Here is a 26,629-nt window from a genome sequence, read left to right as displayed (position 1 = left end):
AGGGCAAATGTGAACAAGTCAGTCATCGCATCAAAAGGACAAACGGTCTCTTTCCCACTTGACTGTGATGATATTTATGTGAGCTTAGTCCTAGGGACTTCTTTATTTGAACCATGTGGCCTGGAGAAAAATCATGAATTCTCTTTAATACTAGTTTTTGGAACCTATTGGTGAATTTTTCTGTGTGGCTTATTGAACTGCATCCAATATTTTGATAAGTTTTCTTTTCTTCTTTCCTCCCTTCTGGTTGTGGTTGTTTGGCAGGTTCTCATGTTTCTATAGATTATTTTAGAGCTCCTATTCTCTGCTGAAAGTTAATCAAAGCATGAAATAGAAAATGTATTATGCTTTTATAGCTAGGTTCTCAAATTTCAGCGCGAATTGATTCCATGAGGTTTTCTACAGCGAGTGACAGAATTTCTCATTTTATAATATAGTCTTTTGTCAGTCACCACACTGGTTGCCCTCCTGGAGAGCTCAACAAATACTTTCTTGCACTCTGTGTATGTGCCTGTGTCAGCCCAATGCCATGGCCACCACGTGAAAGTGGAACCAGAGATTTCAACCCCCAGGTGTTTGGAATTCTCTTGCAGATAAGGTAGTTGGTATCTCACTGTCCAGAAGCCACACTGAAGACATGCTGAAGAACTGATGCTTTCAAACTGTGGTTCTGGAGAAGGCTCTGAGAGTCCCTTGGACTGCAAGGAGATCAAACCAGTCAATCCTAAAGGAAATCAATCCTGAATAGTCATTGGAAGGGCTGATACTGAAGCCAAAGTGCCAACACTTTGGCCACCTGATGCAAAGAGCCGACCCATTGGAAAAGACCCTGAAGCTGGGAAAGACTGAGGGCAGGAGGAGAAGGGGACGACAGAGGATGAGATGGGTGGATGGCGACACTGACTCGATGGACATGGGTTTGAGAAACCCTGGGAGACAGTGAAGGACAGAGAAGCCTGTTGTGCTGTCATCCATGGGGCTGCAGAGAGTCAGACACGGCTGAGCAACTGAACAACAAATAAAACACACCGTTATTCTCTTGATACAGATATTAGCTTACTGTTACAGATATCTGATACAGATATTAGTTTGCTTAGCTGTTGTTCAGTCACTTAGTTGTGTCCGACTCTTTGAGATCCCATGGACTGCAGCCCTACAGGCTTCCCTTTCTTTCACCATCTCCTGGAGCTTGTTCAAACTCATGTCCACTGAGTCGGTGATGTGTGCTTAGTATTTGTGAGTGATCACTTACATCATCAGTGGTAACTTCAGCAGTTCAGATGAAGGGGCAATTTCCTAGACAAATAACACACCAAGTCTGCTCTCCCCCCTACTTCGAGAGGAATGGGACTTGTGCCACCTCCAAATGCAACCCTAACTCTGTCCTCAACACGATGACTCATCATGCGGGTTATTAAGCAAGACATTTGATTAAAACTTCAGCTGAATGCAATAAATATTTACTGAGCCCTATATTTGGCTTTCTGGATAAATGTAATGCCCTCAGGGAGTGTCTAGTCCCGTAAATTGTAGTGGAAGCAAGGCACCATTACAACCTAATCACAGTCCCAGAAGCAGAGACTTTCTTTAGGATTTGAGATGATAGATGATGAGCATGACAACAATGAAATCACTGAAAACTGCATATTGTGACATCACTTTGAGCCAGAGAGGATGCTAAGCTCTTTATTTGTTTCTGTATGTTGTTTACTTTAATCTTAAAAAAAAAAATGCCCAAACCAAAACAATCTCTACATATTACTATTTTCCTATTACACTGGAGGAAAATGAAGCTCAGAGATGAATTAATCACTTGAATGAACCCTGACCACTCACCATAGCTAAAGCCTGGCTATGTTGTCTGTAGCCTCTCCTTTTTCATTCTGGACATTTCCAGTCCCCAGATTGGCAATTATAATGTTGGCATTTTGATGGAGAGAGCTATTTGGGGAAAGACATTGACTAGCTTGATTTTTTATAAAAGGTATGCATTATACATATGAATTAAATGCAAGATGAAAAGAGATGGCAATTAGTGAACTGATACAGTCATAGAATAACAGCAACCACTTAAAAGGGCATATTTTATTAAGCCAATATATAGATAATTACCATTTTAAACATTCTATGTAAAGTTACCTTTCCAATCCTATAGAAGCCCTATTATCCCCATTTTACAGTTGAGGAAATAGCCTAGAAATTCTGAAAGGAGGCAGCAACCAAGCAAAATTGGAAGTGTGAGTAATAATTAGCCAAATAAAAGGATTAGAATAAGGATGTCAGGATAATTTAAAATATGCTGTAGCAATATGTATCTCAACATTCTTAAGAACTTAAAGCAAACAACGCAGGTTTATTTCTTCTTTATGCTTCATGTCCACCTCAGGATATTGTTCTGACTCAGGCACTGAAGTTAGTCCATACCCCCTGCTCTGGAATGTAACTCGCTGCCTTGGCAGAAAGAGGGAAGATGGAAAATCATGTATCTGCTCGTGAAAGCTTCTATTTGGATGTGATACATTGCTTGCTTGTGACTCATCTTTCATTGGTCAAAGCAAGTCACATGATCATGGTTAACTCCAGGAAGTAGGGAGTGCTATCCTACTATGGACCAGGAGGAAGAAATTTAGAAATGGTGGTGAATAGTACTAATAACTGCCATGGGGAGAGAGACCAGAAGAATGTTCCAGGCAGAGCCAATAGTCAAGGCTTAATAAAGTCCTTTGTGAATGGAAAACTATAAACATTTTGATAATGGAAGCCAGGTTATAAAGATCCATGTAGCCACTTTTACAAGTGTGGATTTTATTTCTTCGCAGAGAAGCTTTGGGGACTCTAAGAAGAAGGATTGTCAGGTTTTGTTTCACACAAGTTATTATGGTTTTGGTGCAGTGGATAAATTTGAAGAAGTCAAAGAGACTCAACTAGAAGAAGATTAGAATTATGAGACTAAACTATGTTGGAGATATAGTTTAATATATCAGAGGAGACAAGACTAATAAATATTTAGGAGGTGTAGTTAAAGGAACTTATTAATTAAATATGGAGGATAGCAAACTCACAGATTTCAGATTTGGTGGATGTTGATTCATTAAATGACATAGGGACAGGATTGAGGGTTCTTTGGATATTTGCCTGTGGATCTCACAAGATTGGAAATGTCTAACAAGTATTTGTAAATGGGGGTCTGAAACCTGAGTCATGGATAGAGAGTTAGTTTTGGAAATCACTAGGATACAGAGGTAATTAAAATCCTGACAGTCCAAAGAGAAGCTAAACAGAGGATCAAGGGTGAAACTCAGAAACTCCAACATTTAGAAGAGACAAAGCAGGAGTTCATGAAAGAGATTAAGAAAGAATGGCAAAAATAGAGAGGAAAGAGAGAGAAATCCAAAAAGTTAGTCAATCCAGAAAGATAAATTCTTTGTGTCCTTGGAGTTTTGAGTAATTGCTGCTATTGCCACACTTCACAAGAAACAATATTGAAGTATGACTGACATACAAAAAATTTCACTTAGTTAATGTACAAGCTTTGATGCATTTGGGCATATGCAGACACCTATAAAGATATCACTACTATCAAGGTAATAGACATATCTGTTACCTCCAAAAGTTTTCTTGTGTCCCTTTTTATTTAACTTTTTTGTAGGTAAAAACACTTGACATGAGATCTACTCTATTAATAAAATTTTAAGTGCACATCTCAGTACCACGCCACAGGTGCTGTGTTGTACAAGAACTGGTATACATTCCAGTTATACAAGATGACTAAGATCCATTGATACACTTTTCTAGAACATATCAGTTGATTGGTTGGGGGAAAGTAAATTTCAGTGGATTGAGGAGTGATTGGGTAATGTCAGAAGGAAGAGAGTGAACAAACCACGCTGTCAAAAAGTTTTATTGAAAAGAAAAGGAATAATAAAACTGTATATTGATGAGGTCATAGAGATAGGAGATTTCATAAAGTTGAAGACTCTCAGGCATATGTATAAGCTATGGAGAAAGAGATGGTGATGTTGGGAATACAGGAGATGGAGATGCAGAACAAATTTTCCTAAATAGTCAGCAATTATTGTTTTGATAAATAAGCACTTTGCTACAGAATGTGAAAGGGACACTTTACTCTTTCAAGAAAAAAAAAATCAATATATACAAAGTAATAAAATCCTTATGAAAGACAGAATGGTTCAGTGAACTGAGCTGGAGCTTCCAAGGCTGAAGGTTTTAATCATGGCCAGATGATTGATTTACTGTATAATTTGGGCAAGTTATTTTAATTTCCATTGGCTAAGAGGCATGCAAATTTTAGTTAACTCAAGTTGAACTTATCTCTCTGTCTTGTCTTTCACGTATATAATATAAGGGTAAGCCAACCCCTGAATAACTAGGACAGATAATTAACTAGGATGTTTGCAATAAAAAATATTTTGCAAAGAAAAAATGCTGCACAAACATTTCTCAAAAACATGTTATCTTACATATAATTTCAAACCACTTTATGGTATATCCTTTTTTGTGCCTAAAAGCCTAGTTTTGAAAAAAAATCGATACTGGTGGAATTTCAAAGAGTGGAAAAGTATGGGTGTTATTTATAAAAGAGTCAGATAGGGAAACCATAATCAAGAATTCTCCTGAATTTATTTTAAACACCACGGGTTAGCAGATCCTACCAGCCCTATGAAAACCCTGAAATAACACCTTTGTAACCATCTGGTTCAGACTTGCTTTCTGATATTATCCCCATCAGCAACTCGCCTCTATGAAATGGGGCAGCCCTCTGGCCCTTGCTTAGTTTGCAAGCTGTCTGCTTGTCACAGATGCTCCATGCTGCAGTGTAGAAGGAAAGTATTTTTTTGCTGCCCCTCCATACTTTAGTTCACTTTCTAATTTAACAGCCATTGAGCCTTGTTCATTCCTGCCTGGCTGCTAGCCTGGCAAGCTTCCTCTCAAAGCTTTGGGGATACAGCCCTTCCTTTGCTTGCAGCTCTAGCCTTAATTTGAAACAAGAATTTTAAAATTGTAGTTCTTATTCATGTGAAATGAATTTTCATTTGATTGCTGGTGGTGACTTTGGGCAGTGGGCTGAGACAAAGTCCCAACCCACTCCAACCCAATAGGGAAAAATATGGTGATGAAAAATTGATGTCTATGAATTTCCTGGTGGTCCAGTGGTGAGTACTCTGTGCTTTCACTGCCGAGGGCCCGGGTTGAATCTCTGGTTGGGAACTAAGATCCCACAAGCTGTGTGGTGTGGCCAAAAATAGAAGAAAAAATAATTGATGTCTACTGTGGTATTGAATGGAGAAGAAAATGGCAACACCCTCTAGTATTCTTGCCTGGAAAATCCCATGGATGGAAGAGCCTGGTAGGCTGCAGTCTATGGGGTCGCTAGGAGTAGGACACGACTGAGCGACTTCAATTTCACTTTTCACTTTCATGCATTGGAGAAGGAAATGGCAACCCACTCCAGTGTTCTTGCCTGGAGAATCCCAGGGACGGGGGAGCCTGGTGGGCTGCTGTCTCTGGGGTCGCACAGAGTCGGACACGACTGAAGCGACGCAGCAGCAGCAGCAGTGGTGGGTATTGAAAAGGGGGGGGGGCAGCATGCTGCCAGGTATTCACCATCCCTACTGTTGGCCCACACTTAGGGCATCTATAACCGGGAGCTCTATTTCTAATTAGGAATTCTAGCCCTAATTATCAAGGGCTTTTCTATCTTGTTTCATGTTCTGGGAACTTCATCCTATGTTGTGCCCTATATCAGAGTCAGTCTTAGTAACTGTAGTGACTTGGCTGGGTCTTAAACTATGACGAGTTCCTGTCATATTAAAGGCCTTTACATGAAAAAAAAAAAAAAAGGATTAAAAAGCAAAGGTTTTTGTCCATATGTGAGAGTTGTTTCAGTTTGTTTCCTTCTCTGGTTTATTGGTTGTGGTTACTTTTCAATTTTAAAGCGTGTGGTGGGTTTTTATGTGGCTGACTACCTGTAAAACCATTACTGTAAGCTGGTTGGGTGGAGAGAGAATAGGAGAATTTATGAAAGCCACAGCCTTTATCTCTACCAAATGGAAAATAATCTCTATGTTTGAAACAGGATATTCATTATGAAATAAAATACTTTGAGAACTAATTAAACTTAAAAGCTTTTGCATAGGAAAGGAAACCACTGACAAAACAAAAAGACAACCTACTGAATGGGATAAAATATTTGCTAATGATATGATCGATCAGGGATCAATATCCAATATATATAAACAGCTTATACAACTCAACATCAAAACCCAAAAACCTGATTAAGAAATGGGCAGAACTGAATAGACGCCTTTTCTAAGGATGAAATGCAGACGGTCAAAGGGCACGGGAAAAGATGCTCAATATTGCTAATCATCAGGGAATGTCTGCCAATTTTCTTTTCATTGTAAATGCTTTTTCCTGACTCATTAATAAGTAGTCTCTGGGATAAAATTTTGGTATCGTGTAACTAAACATTCCCCAATACATTTTCACCCAATAGTTTTAGCAGGCATTGGTCCTTGTTTGAGTCACCCTGGAGACTGAAAACTAAAATTTCTAAATTTTATTATTCCAGCTCTACTCACATGCATGTATGTGTGTGCTCAATCATGTCTGACTCTTTGTGACTCCATGGACTGTAGCCTGCCAGGCTCCTCTGTCCAAGGAATTTTCCAGGCAAGAATGCTAGAACGGGTTGGCATTTCCTACTCCAGGGAATCTTCCCAACCCAGGGATCAAACCTATGTCTCTTGCGTCTCCTGAATTCGCAGGCAGATTCTTCACCTCTTGCCACTGGCTAACATTCTTTTGTGAAAAGTGAAGATAAGACGCCTTTCTTTAGGATTTCTATGGTCTCATGGGCTTTTGAAAATTAAATTCATTTCCCCCCAACTTTTAAAAATTCCCAGATTGTCCCATGTTAGGCTTTTCATGCTTGCAGCTTTTGCTTTAGCCCTGTACTTACCGTTCTCTGCACATTTTCTTTGCTTTCTGACATACCATGCCCCAGGTTCACCTTGTACATTCTCCATCTGATCTAGAATTTGCCATTTCCCTAGGGAACATCCTTTCCTTTCAGTGGTGAGCAGTACTTTGAAACCAAGGTCTTGGCACTAGTATGTTCATTTCCTCTGGGTGACTTTGCTTCTGGGCCTCTTCAGCGGATAGAGCTAGGAATGTACGTATTTTTAAAAGCAAGAGTTCATGCTGGCAACTCTACTGCAACTCTACTGCTCAGGGCCCCTGAACTTCTCCATTCCATGTTTATACATTGCTTTTCAAACAGTGAGAAGCTTGATCCCTAATACCATCAATATATTTACTCACTTGCCTTATCCTACAATATACACTCAAAATAATAATTATAAGAAAAAACAACCAAATCTGCCAAGTCATGTTCATGATATTTTGTTGTTCTTTTTACCCTGATAAAGTATCTCATAAAAGGTATGCTGTTGTTACTGTTTAGTCACCAAGTTGTGTCCGACTCTTTTGTGAAGCCATATACCATAGTCTTCCCAGCTCCTCTATCCATGGGATTTTCTAGGCAAGAGTACTGAAAGAGTGAGTTGCCATTTCCTTTTCCTGGGGATCTTCCCAACCCAGAGATCAAACCTGGGTCTCCTGCATTGGCCGGAGGATATGTTACCACTGAGCCCCCCACCTGGAAAACCCCACAAAAGATATACAGTCAGAGAAATACGTCCAAGAGTGATTTCAAGAAGTATTTTTAAAAATGTGTTTATCACTGTAGTATAAAATTATCTGTTCCTGATTGAATTAAATTTATGTTTTTTTCATTCTGTTGATATAGTTTTATATTTGAATATGTGAACACTTACATGGTTCAAAAACTCCCCAAGCTATAAAAAAGTTGTTCTCAAAAAAGTTGTCTCACATACTTTTCAATTCCTGTGACCACTCCATTCCTCCTGCTCCGACTTCACATAGGGAATCATTTACATTTGTTTCTAGTTTTCCTATTTTTCATCAATGGTTTGCCATTTCCTACACACATATATAATATACATTTTATATATATATATATATATATATATATATATATATATATACACACACACACACACATACACACACACACATGTACCTATATATAAAGAAAAAGCAACTCCATGTCCATATGATGCTGTTGTGGCTGCTGCTGCCAAGTGGCTTCAGTCGTGTCCGACTCTGTGTGACCCCATAGACAGCAGCCCACCAGGCTCCCCCGTCCCTGGGATTCTCCAGGCAAGAACACTGGAGTGGGTTGCCATTTCCTTCTCCAATGCATGAAAGTGAAAAGTGAAAGTGAAGTTGCTCAGTTGTGTCCAACTCTTAGTGACCCCACGGACTGCAGCCTACCAGGCTCCTCCATCCACGGGATTTTCTAGGCAAGAGTACTTGTGTGGGTTGCCATTGCCTTCTCCATGTCTGTATAGGTATAGATATATAAAAATGGTAGCAGACTCTTTTGTACCTTGCTTTTTTCCCTCCATATTCATTCTCAGAGATGATCTTCCTTTTCTATAATTCTGCTGTAGGAGAATATTCTTTTGTGTGGATATAGCAGGGCTTCTTCAACCAGCCTCCAATGGATAGACCTGGGTGGTTTATTTCCTATATTTTGCCCTGACAAATAATGGCACAGTGAATAACCTTTTATATATGATATTTTTGTATCTTTAGCAGTTTATCTCTTGAGGTAACTTCTTAAAAGTGGAACTTCTGGGTCAAAAGGTGTTTTGACAGATATTGCCAAACTCTCCTCCATAGTGGTTGTATGATTTTTTGCATTCTTACCAACAATGTTTGAGAGTCTTTTTCCATCGCATGGTCAACACAGTGCATTATCAAACTTTGAACTTTAGGAATAGATTTTTAAGAAAGTTTTTCCAGGAAATTCTTTTTTTTCAATTTATTTTATATTGGAGTATAGCCAATTAACAATGCTGTGATAGTTTCAGGTGGACAGCAAAGCAATTCAGGCAAATGAATATATACATGTACCCATCCTCACTCAAGCTTTCTTCACATCCAGGCTGCCACAGAACATGGAGCTGAGTTCCCAAATGTTTTCGAGGTAATTCTGATGTGCAGTCAGATTGGGAACCGTTGGCCTAGATTGTCAACAACTCTATGAGATGGCAATTTAATTTTCCTTGGTTTGATATTTGGTGTTAAGGATTAAACACTGTGTGATACCTGAATAAAAGATACACCCCATGCTCACTTTAAAAAGGATCTTTCCTGTTGGGAGTAACATATATGCAATACTATATATAAATTAGATAAAAACAAAAAGTAAATACCTACTGTATAGCACAAGAAGCTATACTTGATGTTTTCTAATAATCATATTTGGGAAAAGGATGTGAAAAAGTATATGTATACTTTTGTACTTTGTTGTACACCTGAAACAATGCAACACTATAAATCAACTATACTTCAATAAAGATCCAAGCAAAAAAATAAATAGATAAATAAAAATAAAAAGATTTTTTTTGCCTGTTTGACATCATTTTAGATCCTTACTGATGTGATAATGTCCACTCTGGACTGAGGCCTATTTAGGCATCAGCAGGAAGCACTTCCAGAGGACCCAACATCTAAGTTGAGTCATTCAAGTTACTATGCATTCAAACAATAGTGTCAAAATGAAGTGATAGAGTCGAGGTACCATATTTCAAAGGTTCTAAGACATTCTTTAAAATAAAATTTAAAATATATCCTTAATCAGTTTGTATCTTACTAGCTGATGATATATCATGATTAAATTGACAGCTTTTTCTCTCTCTTGAAGAACAGTTTCTACTATCTTTAATATGGAATTTTAGAAGTAAGAGGGTAATTAATTGAAGAGAACCAAAGTGGCACTGTAGGCAAATTATATGCATGGTCTCTTAGTGATCTTGGACACATATATAATCAGAGTAGAGGAAAATGTTGTCAATCTCTGATGGCTCTGCCCTAAACCCTATGACCTGGGGTGACAACAGGCAGTCTTGGTTCCCACATTCCTTTGCCTCAGTGGTCCAGCCTTCCATGTTCTCCCCTCGATTCTCAGTTGCCTCTGACGATTGGTTATGGGGCCTCAGGGGCTGCCTCCCTTTGCCCCAGCATCTAGTTATTTGTAAGAAACAGAGTCGACTGTCTTGACTTCTAAAATTGTCCTCTGCCACAGCTACTAATGTGGTACTTTTTCTCAGTCAGATGTGGTGCTCTTCAGCTATGTGCAGAGCCACCTGCATCCCAAGGCCAGCAATGGGTTTCCTAATCAGGACAGAATTCCAGCCTTACCTTCAAGGTCAATAGCCCCCTTGGCCACATTTCCTTCGTGGAGCTGACTATATGTGCTGGTCTGCTTTTCGGCACAGTCTCCATACAGTGACCACACGGTCCCCATGGCTGACCTCCCAGTGGACACTCACTCTGGTCCAGTGCCCAGGTCTGCTCTACCACCACCAACAGTCTACGGCCACAGAAAGTCTTCCTGCCTGCTGGGTCAAAACTCTCGGACAATCCAGTTACGCTCATTCTGTGGTTTCAGAGAGAAAGAATTTCTTGACATGTTTCAACTACAAATACTTCATCCTGACAATAATCAGATTGCCCTTTAATTCCACTTTTAAATTTCCCTTATAATATCTGTCCAACAGAGATGACAGCCAAGCAGATGAAATCAAGCCTCTTAGAATTTAGAATCTATGAATTTTTTTTCCTGTATGGCAGATTTTTGAAGTATGCTTTGTAATAGTTGCTTTTGATTTTGTCTTTGCTACTTCTATCTGAGGGTAACATCATAGCAGTAGCCCAAAATACTTTGGAATCTGATTAGTGAACTGTTGGGGAAAAAATGCTTATGACAGTATCTAGAAAAACAGCAAGTGGGAATTTGCTGTGTGACGCAGGGAGCTCAACCCAGTGCTCTGTGACAACCTGGGGGGTGAGTGGGGAGGGAGAAAGGAGGGGGTTCAGGAGGGAGGGGACATATGTATATCTGTGGTTGATTCATGTCGAGGTATGACAGAAACGAACACAATACTGTAATTATCTTCCAATATAAAAAATGTTAATTGAAAATTTTATTCGAATTTAAATTTGTCAACCCCACTCACACTTCATAAAGATTTTCAATTCAATGTCTATCTTGAATGCAAACTAATTGCTCTCTCAATTTACTCAGCTCTATTTTATAATATTAAATCTAGTGTTTTTGGTGATAAAAATATTCTTTTGTATGTGAAATCCTTTACATTCCTGGCTGTCTTTCAGATGGTCACTGGGAATAAAAACATGGAGGAGAGGCTGAGAAAATATTTCAGGCAGAGGGAAGCCATGTAGGAAGGGCACAGACAGACAAAAAGAACTGTGTAAAGAAGATACTAGAAAGTAAACTGTAAGGCATGAAAGAGAAAAGGAGGAAACTGGAGAGACTGGTTAGAAGCCAAGCAAGACACTGAAAACTTTATCTAGCTTCTTAAAGTCCCTGAACACAATTCTGTGAAGCCAGGGCCTTACAAATGTCTGTGGAAGCTTTATTATGTGCTGGTCCCTCTGCAGTCAAGACAGTAGCTGTCAGCTCCCTAAGGGTGGTATGGAAGTGACTTTTAAAGAGTTCAAGATCACATATAGGGAGGCTGGTAGAAAGACTGCTGTAAATACTCAGATGAACTCGAACTCTGATCATTATGGACATCAAGGCTGTCACATTTTAATCTACTTTTGGATTCCAGCTCCTGATATATTCAGTTCAGTCGCTCAGTCGTGTCCAACTCTTTGTGACCCGATGGACTGCAGCACACCAGGCCTCCCTGTCCATCACCAACTCACAGAGTTTACTCAAACTCATGTCCATTGAGTTCGTGATCTCATCCTTTGTCTTCCCCTTCTTCTCCCACCGTCAATCTTTCCCAGCATCAGGGTCTTTTCCAATGAGTCAGTTCTTTACATCAGGTGGCCAAAGTATTGGAGTTTCAGCTTCAGCATCAGTCCTTCCAATGAATATTCAAGACTGATCTTTAGGATGGAGTGGTTGGGTCTCCTTGCAGTGCAAGGGACTCTCAAGAGTCTTTTCCAACACCACAGTTCAAAAGCATCAATTCTTCGGTGCTCAGCTTTCTTTATAGTCCAACTCTCACATCCATGCATGATTACTGGAGAAACCATAGTTTTGACTAGATGGACTTTAGTTAGCAAAGCAATGTCTCTGCTTTTTAATATGCTGTCTAGGTTGGTCATAACTTTTCTCCCAAGGAGTAAGCATCTTTTAATTTGTTAAAACTAACAAATATGTTAAAACTGATATGTTAAAACTAACCAAATTCTTAAGTTGCTAAACTTCAATTTGTATTTTTTATTTCCTCTTGTAGAAATGTCTCTGATAAGTTAAGTTATACCTTCACACTTGTGTGTAAGCAAGAAAGTGTAAAGATACAAATAACCAAAAGAAAATTCAACTGTGGGCTTGGAAAGGATACACTGGGTAGGTATTCACCCAGGGAAGGCAATGTATACAAATGTAAATACAATTGTTATAATAGATGATAAAAGATATTACCATAGCAATTATGCCAAAGACAATGTTAGGAAGAAAAGAGAACTTAGGCTATATAAAAGAATTGTGCAGGCACTTTTACTTCTAAATGGAAACCAAAGGCACACATATAGAAATGACTGAAAGTCAGTCTGGTTTGAACTGAAGATGAATTGATTTTTTTCCTAGCCCCATAGTTAGGATAATGAAGAAACTAAAAAACCCTAAGTTGTTCACAACTGAGAGGGCAGGAAGAACTAGAATAAGTCGTTGTTTGTAAGCAACAGAAAACTCTAACTTAAACATGAAAGGAAATTTATTGACTAATGTGATTGAAAAATACAGAGACAAGGCAGACTTCAGAAAAAATTTGACTTTAACACATGGTATTGTTGTGAATGATTTTCTCCATTTTCTCCCTCTGGGCATCTGTCTTATTTTTAGACTGGCCTCCCTTACAATAAATGCTAGAACCTCCCAGGACCACATGCTTCCTCATGTATTTCTGAAACAGGGGTAAGAACTTCTTCAGAAGTCATAGACTGAAAATCATGAACTTAAATTCCATCAGCTGTCATCACCACATGACTGCCCTTGACCCATTGGCTATGACCAGTGGATAGTCAGATGCTGAATGACTTGGGCTGGGTTCTGTATCCGTCACTGAACCAATAACTTTGACAAGAAGATTCTGCTATTTCAATTGACTCAGATCAATCAGAGTCCACTCCTGTTAGTCTTGTTCAGGTTACTCAGCCAAAGGGATCCATAGCGACTAGAATGTGGCCCACAATCTGCTTTCCAAGCTATGCATCCTCACCTTGGGCTGTATTTTCTGGAAGAAGGACAGTCTTTTTATAATTCACATAGACGCATAATCCTACCTGTAGGAATAGGTCTGTGTTGACCCATTCATGGAAATTTACATTTTTCCATGTCACATAGAGGTGCCTATGTGAGCTTGCCAGTGGATATGACTCTGGATTTGAGAGATCAACCCTAACTTTTTTTTTTTTTCTTGTCTATTTGGTACTTCAGATTCAGGCTCCACCCTGCTTTTTTCTAAGAATATGACCTGCATCAATGGGTTCCCTATCCTCTGATCCCAGTTGTTGGGCTCAAGCACAAGTTTGCTGTGGGCTGGCTGCATCTTTTTGCCGTAGGACAAGCTCTTGCCAACAGTCTTCCCCACATGTGTTTCTGTCTCTGCCCTTTATCTTTAGGTTCTGTGAACTGCTTCCTCCCCTTGCCTCTTCAGGCCCCAAATGACACAATTCCTCCTCCTGACTCTACTGTTCCTAGTGTCAGCTTTAAAAATATTCACAGCCTAAAAGTTGAGAGTTCTGTTTTATTTGGCGAAAATTTTTAGGATTTAAGCCTGGGAGCCAGCATCTCAAGTATCCCTGAGAAAACCGCTCCCGAGGACGTGAGGGGAGGAGCCAGGTTAAATGGAAGTGAATATCAAATGGTGATTTTTAATTAAAGGAAACCAGCTATCCCAAGTTAAGGAATTTAGTGCTTTCTACATGGGGAAGATGCAAGAGTCGGGCTCAGTGAAATCATTCCTTTCATGTACATCTCAGCTATGGGGCCAGTATCCATTTTCACATTCTAAGCTTCCTTTCCTCAGGACTCACCCTAGGCAGTGGCTGCAGTCTGATGGTTGCCAGATTGAAGGTATCCTTCTCCTTCTTGAGTGCCTGTAGGGCTCACGGGCTCACACTGAGGACTGCAATCATTGACTGCCATTCTTGTTTACTGACATGGCAGGAAATATTCCATTTCTCACTAGCCTCCAGGTGTCTTTCTCCTTGCTTTGCCCTCAACTTTGTAGACAGTGCCTCTACTAACCTCTCCTCAAAGACCCTGTGTGATATGCTTCCTCATGGGGGAGTACCTTGCTGAGTGATGGAAAGTAGCCACTGCGCCTCCAATGCCCCGTAGTCACCTTGGTGACCTTCCGGTTCTCTGGAAGCCAAACTCAGCTGGTCCAGGTAAAAATCCAGGTACAAGGGGAAAATTTCATTTTTTAATGATCTCTAGGGCTTTTCTGGTAGTTCAGTGGTAAAGAATCTGCCAGCCAGTGCAGGAGATCATGGGTTCAATCCCTGGGTCATGAAGATCCCCTGGAGAAGGAAATAGGAACCTACTCCCAGTAATCTGCCTGGGAGATCCCATGGACAGAGGAGCCTGGTGTGCCACAGTCCATGGGGTCAAAAAAGAGTGGGACATGACTTAGTGGCTAAACAACAACAACAACAACAACAACAATGACCTTACTTAAAATGCCAAAGGTCTAAATTTGAGAAAACTAGAGAAAAACAGTTCTACATCAGGATATTTTACTCTAAACTTGGAGATACATGCATCTTCTAAATTAGACAGATTAGAGTGCTGAAATGTTCCAGATCACTTATGGTGAAAAACCACAAACAATATTTTATCAGGCCAAAAGAAGAAAGGAGGAAATGAAAGAGCTCAGAAATCTCAGGAGAGCTTGTCCAACACTCCGCCTTTATCCTAGATCATTTCTGTAGATGATGGCTCTGTTCATCAGGATTGGATACACCTAAGGGGGAGTTTTTAGTTAAGAAAAACAGAAAACCTCAACTAAGAAAAATAATGCATTGTGAGTTTGTCTTGAAGTCTGTCTGTGATGCAGAACTTTCTTAAGCCAACATTTTAACCTGGTGAGCAAAGAGTTCAGTGCTGCCCTTAGTAGAGAACCATAAATTAAAGATAAGCAATGGTTCAGATTTTCCACGGCCTTGACTTAGCTAAGTCCGGAATCCCAACCAAATCTGCATTTGGTTAAGCAATTTGGCACAGTTTTCTACTTTGAAGCATTAAACCATAATTATAAGACATTCTTATTTCATTCATTCTTATTGTCCCTAGAGTAGATATAACTAGGGAAGTCACTTCCTTCTCTTTAAAGGAAAAGAGGAAATGAACTAACAAACAAAAAACTCAGCAAATAACTAAGAACAAAGAGAAAATATGCAAGACAAAATTTGGTGAAGCTGGAAAATTGTGTATATGGCATGTTTTATAGTTTGAGCAACATAAAATAACTGAAGGACTCAAATACTCAAAAGGTAATCTGGAGGCACCTCTCATCAGAGAAAAAAATTTGAAGTTCCTCTGACAAATCTGAATAATCAAGGGTAGTGTTAAACTCCTTACAATCAGGTTTTTCCTTGATTAAAAAAAATTCCTCTGCTGTTTTGCTGTCATACTTGTTAAATGGGTCAAGACTGGTGCTTTCTTAGTTGGAAGTGTAAGTTGATACGAGGGGTGGGAAGAGGAAGGACAGAAATTTATTAATAGTAAGTTAAAAAAAAAAACACCACCACAACAACATAAAAACCTTATTCAAGTCAAAAGGAAAGGAAATGTAGGCCTAGTGGAGAATGACTGTTCCTTCTCTACCAGCCAAGATCAAATCCCATTATAAAAACACCAGCAAACCAAGAAAAAGGTTTCTCTGCTGAATTATGTGAGGCTACCTGAAATCAGGATGATTAATTAGGACACTTCTCTGATCCTTTCAACTCTTATGATTTATTCATTCAGTGCCACTTCTTGTACAACTATCAGGGGCAATGGTGCTTCCTAACAGGGGAAATGTAAAAGAATAATATGTAGTTTATACTTTAAGAGAGCTCACATGCTAGAAAGGTATACATATACTGCTTAGATAAATAAAGCTTCATTTTCTATCACCCATCCAATACTCTGAAACTCAAAGTTTCCTTTCCCCACCATACTTCGCTCTGCTGGGTAGCAAGGAAAAAGATGTCTTCTCTGCCTGCTCTAGTTTAAACAGTCTATTTTGACTTCAGATCTCTTTTTGAGGTTAAATATTCCCATGAATTCTAAGTTTAAATCATTATCATGACAGCCTTTCCCTTCTTCCTTCCCAAAGTGCTGTTGGTTGTTATGATTCCCCTTGGCTTTGAAAGGCACATGGTCTCATGCTGGTCTTTTGCTGATTTCTGCAGTGGGGTGGCTGGTCCAACCCTTGGGTCCATCCAGCTCACGTGTGCTTTGTGGGATCATGTTTCTGAGCAGGAGATTGAAATATGCTCTTAAAGTCAGCAGCGAAAGAACACTGGGATCTACTCATGACTGGACACATACTTTCTGGTCTACATTTGTGGCTTATGGAACTTGTAGAGGCTAGCATGTTGCCTGATCAGAGTGATATTGGCTAAATTTTTGTATTTTAGTATTATGAATCAACTTTTCTGTAGCCTTTTTAATGAGAAATCATATATTCTAAAAAAACCTATGTACTACATGGGAATTCCCTGGTGGTCTAGTGGTTAGGACTCCATGCTTTCACTGCTGAGGATGAAGGTTTAATCTTTGGTTAGAGAACTAAGATCCCATAAGACACCTGCCACAAAATAGATTGCACTACCTTCAAATAAAGTTCTCAATTAAAAAAAAAAGCCTAGAAACTGCATAGTCAGTGTTGAGTACATGTTGGGTCCTACTCTGCCTTCCATTCTTTATAGTAATTAACTGCTAAACAACTAACAGTTTTCTAATTTCTAAATGGAAAAAAAAATAATCCACAAAATGTTTTCTCACTTCAAGCTAACTGAGTCCTAACACACAGGGTTCCTATCACACATGAGAAGTGGACATTGTTTTAGTAGTCATGTCAGTACCAGCCAGAAAGGTGGTAAAAAGCCCTCTAAGAATTAATAAAATTTTATAGGAATTCAAACTCTCAGTTTGTTAAAACATAAGGTGCTTAGTTATTTTCAGCATTATATTTCATATGTGTTTGGATTTTAATTTTGTATTTATTCTTTAAACATCAACAGAGAACATGACAAGGAAATTTTAATTATGATTGTTTCAGACAAAATTCAGTACCCCCCCCCCAGTTTCTTTATTATCTGTAACTATATAATCATATACTGCTGCTGCTGCTACTAAGTCTTGTCAGTCGTGTCCGACTATGTGTGACCCCATAGACAGCAGCCCACCAGGCTCCCCCGTCCCTAGGATTCTCCAGGCAAGAACACTGGAGTGGGTTGCCATTTCCTCCTCCAATGCAGGAAAGTGAAAAGTGAAAGTGAAGTCGCTCAGTCGTGTCGGAATCTTAGCGACCCCATGGACTGCAGCCTACCAGGCTCCTCTGTCCATGGGATTTTCCAGGCAAGAGTACTGGAGTGGGCTGCTATTGCCTTCCCCGATATAATCATATAAAATATTTATAAATATGTGTTTGTACAAAGTTGCTGTAATAAGATATATACAATTTCAAGCCATTTTTCTCTTAATATTAAACATTATTTTCCATATTGCTGTTATATGTATGATATGTATGATTTTACTAATAACAATATTTCATCATTTAGAAGTTCCTCCATGACATATTTAGGTTATTTCTTAGTTTCTCATGATTATACGTAGTATTACAATGGCCACTTTTAGGAACATGACAGAGATCATTCCTCCTCTTGAGTAATATCTTAGTAATTTGTTTCCTAAGAAGAACTCCCTGAGTTACAGAGAATGAAACTGGATCCTTTGATCTATATTCCTGGGCGGTCCTCCAAAAGGGCTGTGTCTACAACAATGCATGCAGGACCCTGCTTTCTCACGGCAGCCCCTGCTCGCTCACGGCAGCCCCTGCTTGCTCTAGTTCATGTTTAGTCTTTTTTCTGACATGATTGGCTTTTTGTCTTATCGGGAGTCTTTCATTTCTTTTTAAGTCAGATTTGAAATCTGTTTCTTCTATAGTTAGAAGAGTTCTTTTTTCTTTTTCTTTTTAATTTAAGCATCTCATTTTCAAATATAGCAAAGAGGATTAAAGTACCTTTCACAGAAAACAACGGGGTTTTGTTTATTTGTTTAATGTGCAACAAATCTGGAAGGCTCCCCAAGTGACTCAGCAGTAAAGAATCTGCCTGCCAAGCAGGAGGCATGGGTTCGATCCCTGGGTCAGGAAAATCCCTTGGAGAAGAAAATGGCAATCCACTCCAGTATTCTTGCCTGGGAAAACCCATGGACAGAGGAGCCTTACTGGCTAAAGTCCATGGGGTCTCAAAGAGTCGGATAACAGTGACACCAGTGACTAAACAACAACAATTTATCTGGAAGTAAAACTTACAGAGGAATGACTCTGTTCTAAGTGCTTTATGTGTATTAGTTTGTTGAACCTTCATAATTGTGCATTATTTCCACTCAGCAGGTCAGATCATGGAGACAGAAAAGTAAAATAATTTGTCTTTTGTCACATAGCTAGTAGGTAACCCAGCAGAGATCCCAACTCAGAAAAATCTGATTTCAGAGTAGAGTCACTAAATCACTGTGCTATTTTAGAAATGGCAGCAGAAACTAAGATCTACTAAACAGAAGTTCCATGGAAGACTTGTCTTTTTTCTTAGGAATTTAGATTGGAAACTGGCCAGGAAAAATAGTCCTCCTTTAATAAGTTTTCTTCTTATCACTGTCATACTCTCCTATTATAAGGGACAGAATGGGGATGGGTAGAATATACATGACAAATGGGACGTTAATCTTTCTTACTTCCATAAACTTTTCACTCAATGAAGATTACCAAATAAAATATGAAAAAAATTTTCTGTCAACAATTTGTGAGCCAAACTCTAATCATATTCTTCAGTGAAGCCTAAAATCAACAACGGATGCATACAACAATAATTTCTTATGCTGCATCCTTTCCCTGAGGCCACAAAGACGTTTACAAATACTAAACCCAACAAGATTGCCAATTATTTACTTTTTGAAATGAAAGTTTATTTTGTCCATTAATTACTTGTTCTCTGTGAGCTTGCTCCTTAGAATACTGTTGAGCTAGAAGAGAGAAGCACATTTGTAGATGAATATCTGATTCTGTTTTTTACTATTAGGTCTGACCCACTTTTCTTTTGTGTTTCTAAGTTTTAAGAATTCTCATACTTCGAAGGTAGAAACAAAACACAAAGAAGACATAAAAATATAGCTTAAGGAGGAAAAGCATTCACAATAAAAGTTATACTTTGCATTTTTAACTGTTTAACTTTCAAAATGCATTTTTAATGTTACTTTTATTGAAGGATAGCTGAGACAAACTATTATTTATGTTATTTTCAGCTCAATACGAGGACATGTCTGTAGACAGATGTTAGTCTCATTTATTTTACAGATGAGTAAATGGAGGCAAAAAGAAGTCAGTCATGAACCATTGAAAAAATCCATCCTTTCTCTGCTTTCCTTAGCTCAGTTCAGTTAGAAAGACAAACTGGGGACTTCCCTAATGATCCAGTAGATAAGACCTCAAGTTCTCAATGCAGGGGACCCAGGTTTGATGCCTGATCAGGGAACTAAGATCCTACATACCACAAATAAATCCATGCACCTCAAATAAGTCCATGTGCCACACTATTGAACCTGCATACCATGACTAGTGAAGACCCAGCACAGCCAAAATAAATAATAATAATAATTATAAACCCCCCAAACAACAAAAAAAAATCTAAGTTTCTTAAAAAAAAAAAAAAAAAAGACAAACCGATGTCTAAGATACACTTCTTAGCATACTTCTTAGCATAGACCCATACACACGTACACACCTGATGATGGACAACATGAGACATATAAAAACATGTTTTAGGAAAATTTTAGGTCTAACACATATTCTGCGATATAGTTGCTGTCTTGGGCTGCCCAAATCTGCAATTTGGCAGCTGTAGCCAATTTGCTGAAGAATCATATCTCTGCCATTTCTCGTTTTCTCATCCAGGTGGTAAAATGATAGGCTACTCATGAATCTACTCATTTAGTTGGCTAGTATCTAATTAGAGAAGAAGCAAGCTGTTCTTTCTCTCACATCAGAGGTGAACAGACCAGCTTATGGCTCCTTCCACCAGGTGAGCCCGCAGTGGCGCTTGGCTGGCCTTCCTGCACTGAGTCAGCACAGGCCTGCTGGAGCTGACTCTACTGGGGCCTCTTGGGAGCAGGGTTGTTTGAAAAAAATGGCCTCAGGATCTGTGGAGAAAACCTCTGGGGTTCTAGCTGCCACTGGAGCTATTGGAAAGTCAGGACTAATAAGACACACGATTTTCTTATTCTGTTTTTGTTTAAAATTTTTGTTTCCTTTGTAGTCAAATTTAGCTTAATTTTTATAGACCCAATCTCAAAACCCCTCACAAAGTTTCTGTCATAATAGACTGGAAAGTTATACTTTGTGCTTAACTTTATTTGTGCTTCAGTTGGGACAGTAAACCATTTAACCAAGCATTATTTTTACTCTAACTCTTACACAGGTATCCTCTGCTTTTTGAAAGTTTGCTTAATGCCACTTCAGTTTTGCAAAAGACCAACATTAGCATCTGTTTTTGTTACTGAATCAAACTTAGGTATACTAGTCACCACACAGTAAAGCCAATCTACTGACACTTGGTTGTGGTGAAGAAAAGAATAGTGTTGATTGCAAGGCTAAGCAAGGAGTGTGGGTGGCTAATGCTCTAAAGGCCTGAACTCCTCGATGGCTTTTGAGAAAAGATTTCTAAAGACAGGGTGAGGTAGGGTGCTGCAGAGTGCTGGATCAGCTCCTGCACATTCTTCTGATTGATTGGCAGTTAGGTAACTGGGAGTCAACCTTCTAACAGGTATGGGGTCTATGTGCTGATGTTCGGTATTCAGTCTGCAGTTAACTTTTTCCATCTGCTGGGAGTTTCAGTATCGGCAAAATAACTCAAGGATGAGACTCAGAATATTATCTATAGCCCTTGAAAGGAAGGAAAGGCCCTTGATTTTGTTTTATGCCTAAACTATTATTATTTTGTCTTGCCAGACTGCTTTCCTCTGTTTCTGTATTTTCTCACTTCTCTGATTAAATTTGCTCTTTAGAACTTGGGGAAGGCCTAGGCTGCTAAAGTTTTTCTACAAGTAGAGAACATGGTGGTAGGGGGGAATATCCATCCTGGGAAGGCAGCATAGGGTCCTGCTCTGTTACAATCCCCTTTTCTTTGATACTCCTCAACCTTGATGCTTTTGAACTGTGGTGTTGGAGAAGACTCTTGAGAATCCCTTGGACTGCAAGGAGATCCAACCAGTCCATCCTAAAGGAAATCAGTCCTGAATATTCATTGGAAGGACTGATGCTGAAGCTGAAACTCCAATACTTTGGCCACCTGATGCAAAGAACTGACTCATTGGAAAAGATTCTGATGCTGGGAAAGGTTGAAGGCAGGAGGAGAAGACAGAGGATGAGATGGTTGGATGAGATCACGGACTCAATGGACATGAGTTTGAGTAAACTCTGGGTGTTGATGATGGACAGGGAGGCCTGGCGTGCTGCAGTCCATGGGGTCACAAAGAGTCAGACACGACTGAGCTAGTGAACTGAACTGAACTGAACCTTGATGGGGAGCAGGTGTGGACAAGGAAGGGAATGAGGTTTTGCATACAGAGGTTAATCATAAACTCAACAGAGGAACTCCGTTTCAATTTCGCTAACTGAAAGAAATCGGAAAAAGATTTTTGCTTTAGCAAAAGAAAAAAAAAGTGAAAAGGGAAAATAACCCTAGCAGCAAGAATATCACTGCCAAACTCCTTGCCTGGGAACTAAACTTAGCATCTCAGCATCAGACTGGTATAGCTTTGTACTATGCCTGTGAGCAGCTGTACTCGATCTCAATTTTGTTTGTGTGTCCATGAGCAAGAAGTGTTCACAGATAATTGCTTCTTCCCTTGATGCCATTTTGGCTTAGGAAAGGTTTCATAGACATGTTCAACTTTCAGATACAGGAGAACTTGTATTTGTTAGAACTTGGCTTCTTGGTTAACATAAAGACTTGAGACTTTGGTCTAGATAGCTGGCGTGGGGGTGAGGATAAGGGTAAACCAGCTGAAGGGTTTTGAAAGAGGAAAGGCAACCAGCTTTCCAAAATCACACTTGTATCCTTGCTATAGATGCTGACAAGCATAAATGTCTAGTTAAGTTTGTACTAGTTCTTTAGGTTTTTAAATATACATAGTTAAATGAATACTTATGTTTTCTGGCACTAATTTCTTTGCATTTGTACATTTCTTTCTTGTCTAATGGATTTAAAGAATAGGACTTTTTCATTTTGTCCTATGTATTTTCGCACAAAACACATTTTGTAGCTATATCTCATTGTCCAACTCATGTCTTCATTCATCGTGAGCCACTGAAGGATTTCTGCTTCCTTGAACCTAGAGATTCTATTATGTGTGTTCAAAATGATCAAAAATTGATCATTCAGAGTTACTTTATTTACATGTGATTTGATTAATGAAGTCAACATGACTTTAAATGTTAAAATAGTAGAGCAAATTTTTTTTTTGTTTTATTCCTATAGAGGCTACATTTTAATTTTGAAAGCATTCAGTCATGTCCTATCTCCTATTTAGAGAGAATAATGCTTTTCAAATATGGCTGTCATGATAAAAGACAAAAACATCCTTATTAGATAGAGACGCATACTGAAATATTCACAAGAGAAAAAAGAAGAGTTGATATCTGGGATTTGCATTTAAATACTCGAGTGAAAAAAAATTAAGGGGGAAATGAAACACAATTGGCAAAATATTGACAGTTGTTCAAGAAAGGTAATGAACAAGCACATGGACTTATTTTATTAGTTTATGCACTTTTTTTATATTTGAAATTTTCCAGAATAAAAGAACCAGGTTTACCACTTTGAGGTCCATTCTATCTCTGCCTCTTGCTTCAGTGAATCACATATTTTCACTGTTCATTGAAAAGAACATGTCATCTTATCTGTCTCATACAGATAAAACTTTAATTTATCTAACAAATACACCTCTGGATTGGGAGAGTAGAAACACACACCTTGAAGTCAGACAGGTTCTATTTTTTATTTTGAATCTTCCTTCCACCCTCCTGACTGCATAATCTTAAACAATTTACTTATCATTTCTTATCTACATTTTAAAAATTGAAGTATAGTCAATTTACAATGTTGTGTTAGTTTTGGGTGTACAGCAAAAGTAGTTTTATTCTTTTTCAGATTCTTTTCTCTTACAGGTTATTATGAAATATTGAGTATAGTTCCCTGTGCTATAAAGTAGATCCTTGTTGGTTATCTATTTTATATATATATATAGTAGGGTGTATCTGTTAAACTCTCATCCCAAATTTTTCATCTTTCAAGTGAGGATAACATTATTATCACCTAGTTGTTGAGACAATAAGATGAGAACCTAGCATTAAATGCTGTGGATTCTTAGTATTTAATAAGTTATAATTTAAAATAAAAATTATGAATAAATGTTAGTAATAGCAGTACTGGGAATAGTTGGCTGTGACTGTATTCTTGGAGTTGTGTGAATCTAATATGTACTGTGAAGGACCTTTCTTCCCCCCAAGGTAATTCATGATAGCAATGAACAGGATGTGTGTGCGTACTCAGGCGTGTCTTACTCTTTGCCATCCCACGGAAGGTAGTCCGCCAGGCTCCTTGGTCCATGGGATTTCCCAGGCAAGAATACTGGAGTGGGTTGCTGTTTCCTTCTCCAGTGGATCTTCCTGACTCAGGGATTGAACGCTTGTCTCTTGCGTCTCCTGCATTGGCAGGTGGATTCTTTACTGCTGTGGCCACCTGGAAAAGAAATCTATGTGTTTGCAATGTTTGATTTTCCTTCACAAACATCTTACTCAGCAGGGCAATGGATCGCCTTGGAACCCTACAGAGATCTGGGGGAGAAATATGCATTCATCTGTGAATGCCTGTTCAAGGGCTGCTGCCTCTCTGAAGCCTCTCTGGACTCCCCCAGGAAGCATCAGAACTTCCTCTTCTTCGTTCTCTCAGTGCCTTGCGTGCATATGAAAGTATTTGCCCCAGATTATTGTCTGTGTTTAATTTGGGCATTTTACTCCCAGAATCCAGCATGTTGAATTGTATGTCACAATTTTAATTCCTCTTCCCTGTTGCTTCCAGCTCTCTCCCAGGATCATATTGGCTGCTTAAAACACATATGAGGGTTTCCTTAATGAATGAAGGAAGGAATAAATGAATGAATGACCCTTCTTATTTATTAGGAGTTTCCTTTATTTTTCTGGATAGCTCTGTTAGGCAGATCACCTAAATGGAGATCAAAGTCCACAACTCCTTGTTTTGTCCCATTTATGTTACTCAAGGTTCATGTTTTATGACGGTCTATGGATAATTCTTCTTACATTTATGGGAGGAAAAAAAAAAACAGCATTGGCAGGGAGCAGGATGGAATAGGGGTGAGAGCAAGGGGGAAGGTTGGACTTCCACTAAAATTTTTCTGAGTAATTATTCTATTTTAATAAATGGGGAATGGCAAACTTGAACAACTGAAAATCATACTGTTCATCACATTTTCTAATACCTGTGCTAAAAGACAACATTTAGGGGCAGAATATATGTGCTAGCAGGTCAGAATATTAATACCATGAGTCGTCGGCACCAATTTACCTCTTTATGTTGGTAAATTGGTCTTGTGAAAAATTACATGCAGTCAGATACTAAGAAAAGGAATTTTAATCAAAATGACTCAGTAAAAGCTTCGTGCCTCTGTCCTTCCTGATAGTTTGGTCCATTTCTCTAGCTGTGTTTTTTTTTTTTTTTTAAACAAAAACAAAAACCACTCAGCTTCCTGTTATTATGAATAGCCACATTTCTGGCCAGACTCTTAATAAATTACAGGGCTAGACACATCAAGGTAGCTCCAACTCTTGTTAAATGGGATTGAAAACATCAGAAGCCCCAGATAAGTGGGTGGTTTATTGGATAGTAACCTAGTAACACAAGTCAAGCAATTGTACTCCAGTTACCTTTTATTTTCTTTGTGAAACCTCTGTGATGTTACATACCTTATGAATCATTCTCTACTTACTAAAGGAGTATATCTGCATCTACAATATCACAGAGATTCTAAGAAGGAAGTCAGAGGTGGTTGCAACCTCATTGAAAAATTGTGGGTAGATGTTAATACAGTTGGGGACAATAAATAAAATTGTCTGCTGCTCATTAGAAGTGGATGAGCCACACATCTTACCATTTTAAAAAGAGTGTCTCTTCCTGTAGCTTATTTTCTTGCCCACTGGAAGTTTGGTTGTATTTTGTTACAAAAATTTGGGGGTTTTTTTTGTTTCTGTTTTTTAATAGTATTGAATGCCAGTGATTCGTTTCAGAAATGAGGTCATTTTCAATTTCTCCAAGTCATGACCTTGAGGGAAATACACCTGTGCATTTCCTATTGACAGGAGTACTGCTTGAATAGGAGCAAATGTGAATTTGTAAAGGACCTTCACCTCCTCACTCATTCCTTCAACACATATTTTTTAAGCACCTACTATGTGCCAGGAATGGTGGTATCTCACAGGAACACAGAAGAAACCACAAGAGATATGACTCAGCTCTCATGAGGCTGAGATTTTAGAGGGGAAGTCAGCAAACAAACCAGCAGACAGTAACATTACAAACGTGGTGGGTAGGAAAAGAAAGTCCAGGGAACCATGGGAAGAGGGAGTGGTATTAGGATAGGGTTCCTGGAAGTAGTGACAGTTGAGCTAAAGCATTAGTTACTAAATAGTGGATTGGAGATCATAAAACAGATAGCCAGTGGGAAACTGCTATGAGCACAGGGAGCTCAGTGCAGTCCTCTGCGGGGACCTAGGTGGGTGAAAGGGAGGTCCATGAGGGAGCGGATATATGGATACATTGAGCCGATTCACTTTGTTGTCCAGCAGAAACTAACACAACATTGTGAAGCAACTATACTCTAATTAAAAAAAAAAAAAAGATGGCGGGATGGAGGGAAGTCTAAAGAAGGGAAAGACTCGTGCAGAGACACTGAGGAAGTTGCAGTATTTTTGAATTACTTAAAGTATAATTTAGACAGTACTGCAGGGGAGGAGGGATGATGGGAAAAGAAATGGAGATGTTGCCAGAACTCACACTATGTAAGGCCTTCCTGGTAAGCATAGAAGAGAGGATAATGTGGGAAACTTGGACAGATATAGGGCATTTGTACAAATTTGCCCAATGTAGATACACTGTATTGATGTGCATAAGAAACAATGGCGCCATTCAT

The sequence above is a fragment of the Odocoileus virginianus genome, chromosome 19, assembly GCF_023699985.2.
Source record: "Odocoileus virginianus isolate 20LAN1187 ecotype Illinois chromosome 19, Ovbor_1.2, whole genome shotgun sequence".
Taxonomy (NCBI): domain Eukaryota; kingdom Metazoa; phylum Chordata; class Mammalia; order Artiodactyla; family Cervidae; genus Odocoileus; species Odocoileus virginianus.
The sequence above is the reverse complement of the archived record's forward strand: the minus strand, read 5'-3'. Positions refer to the sequence as shown.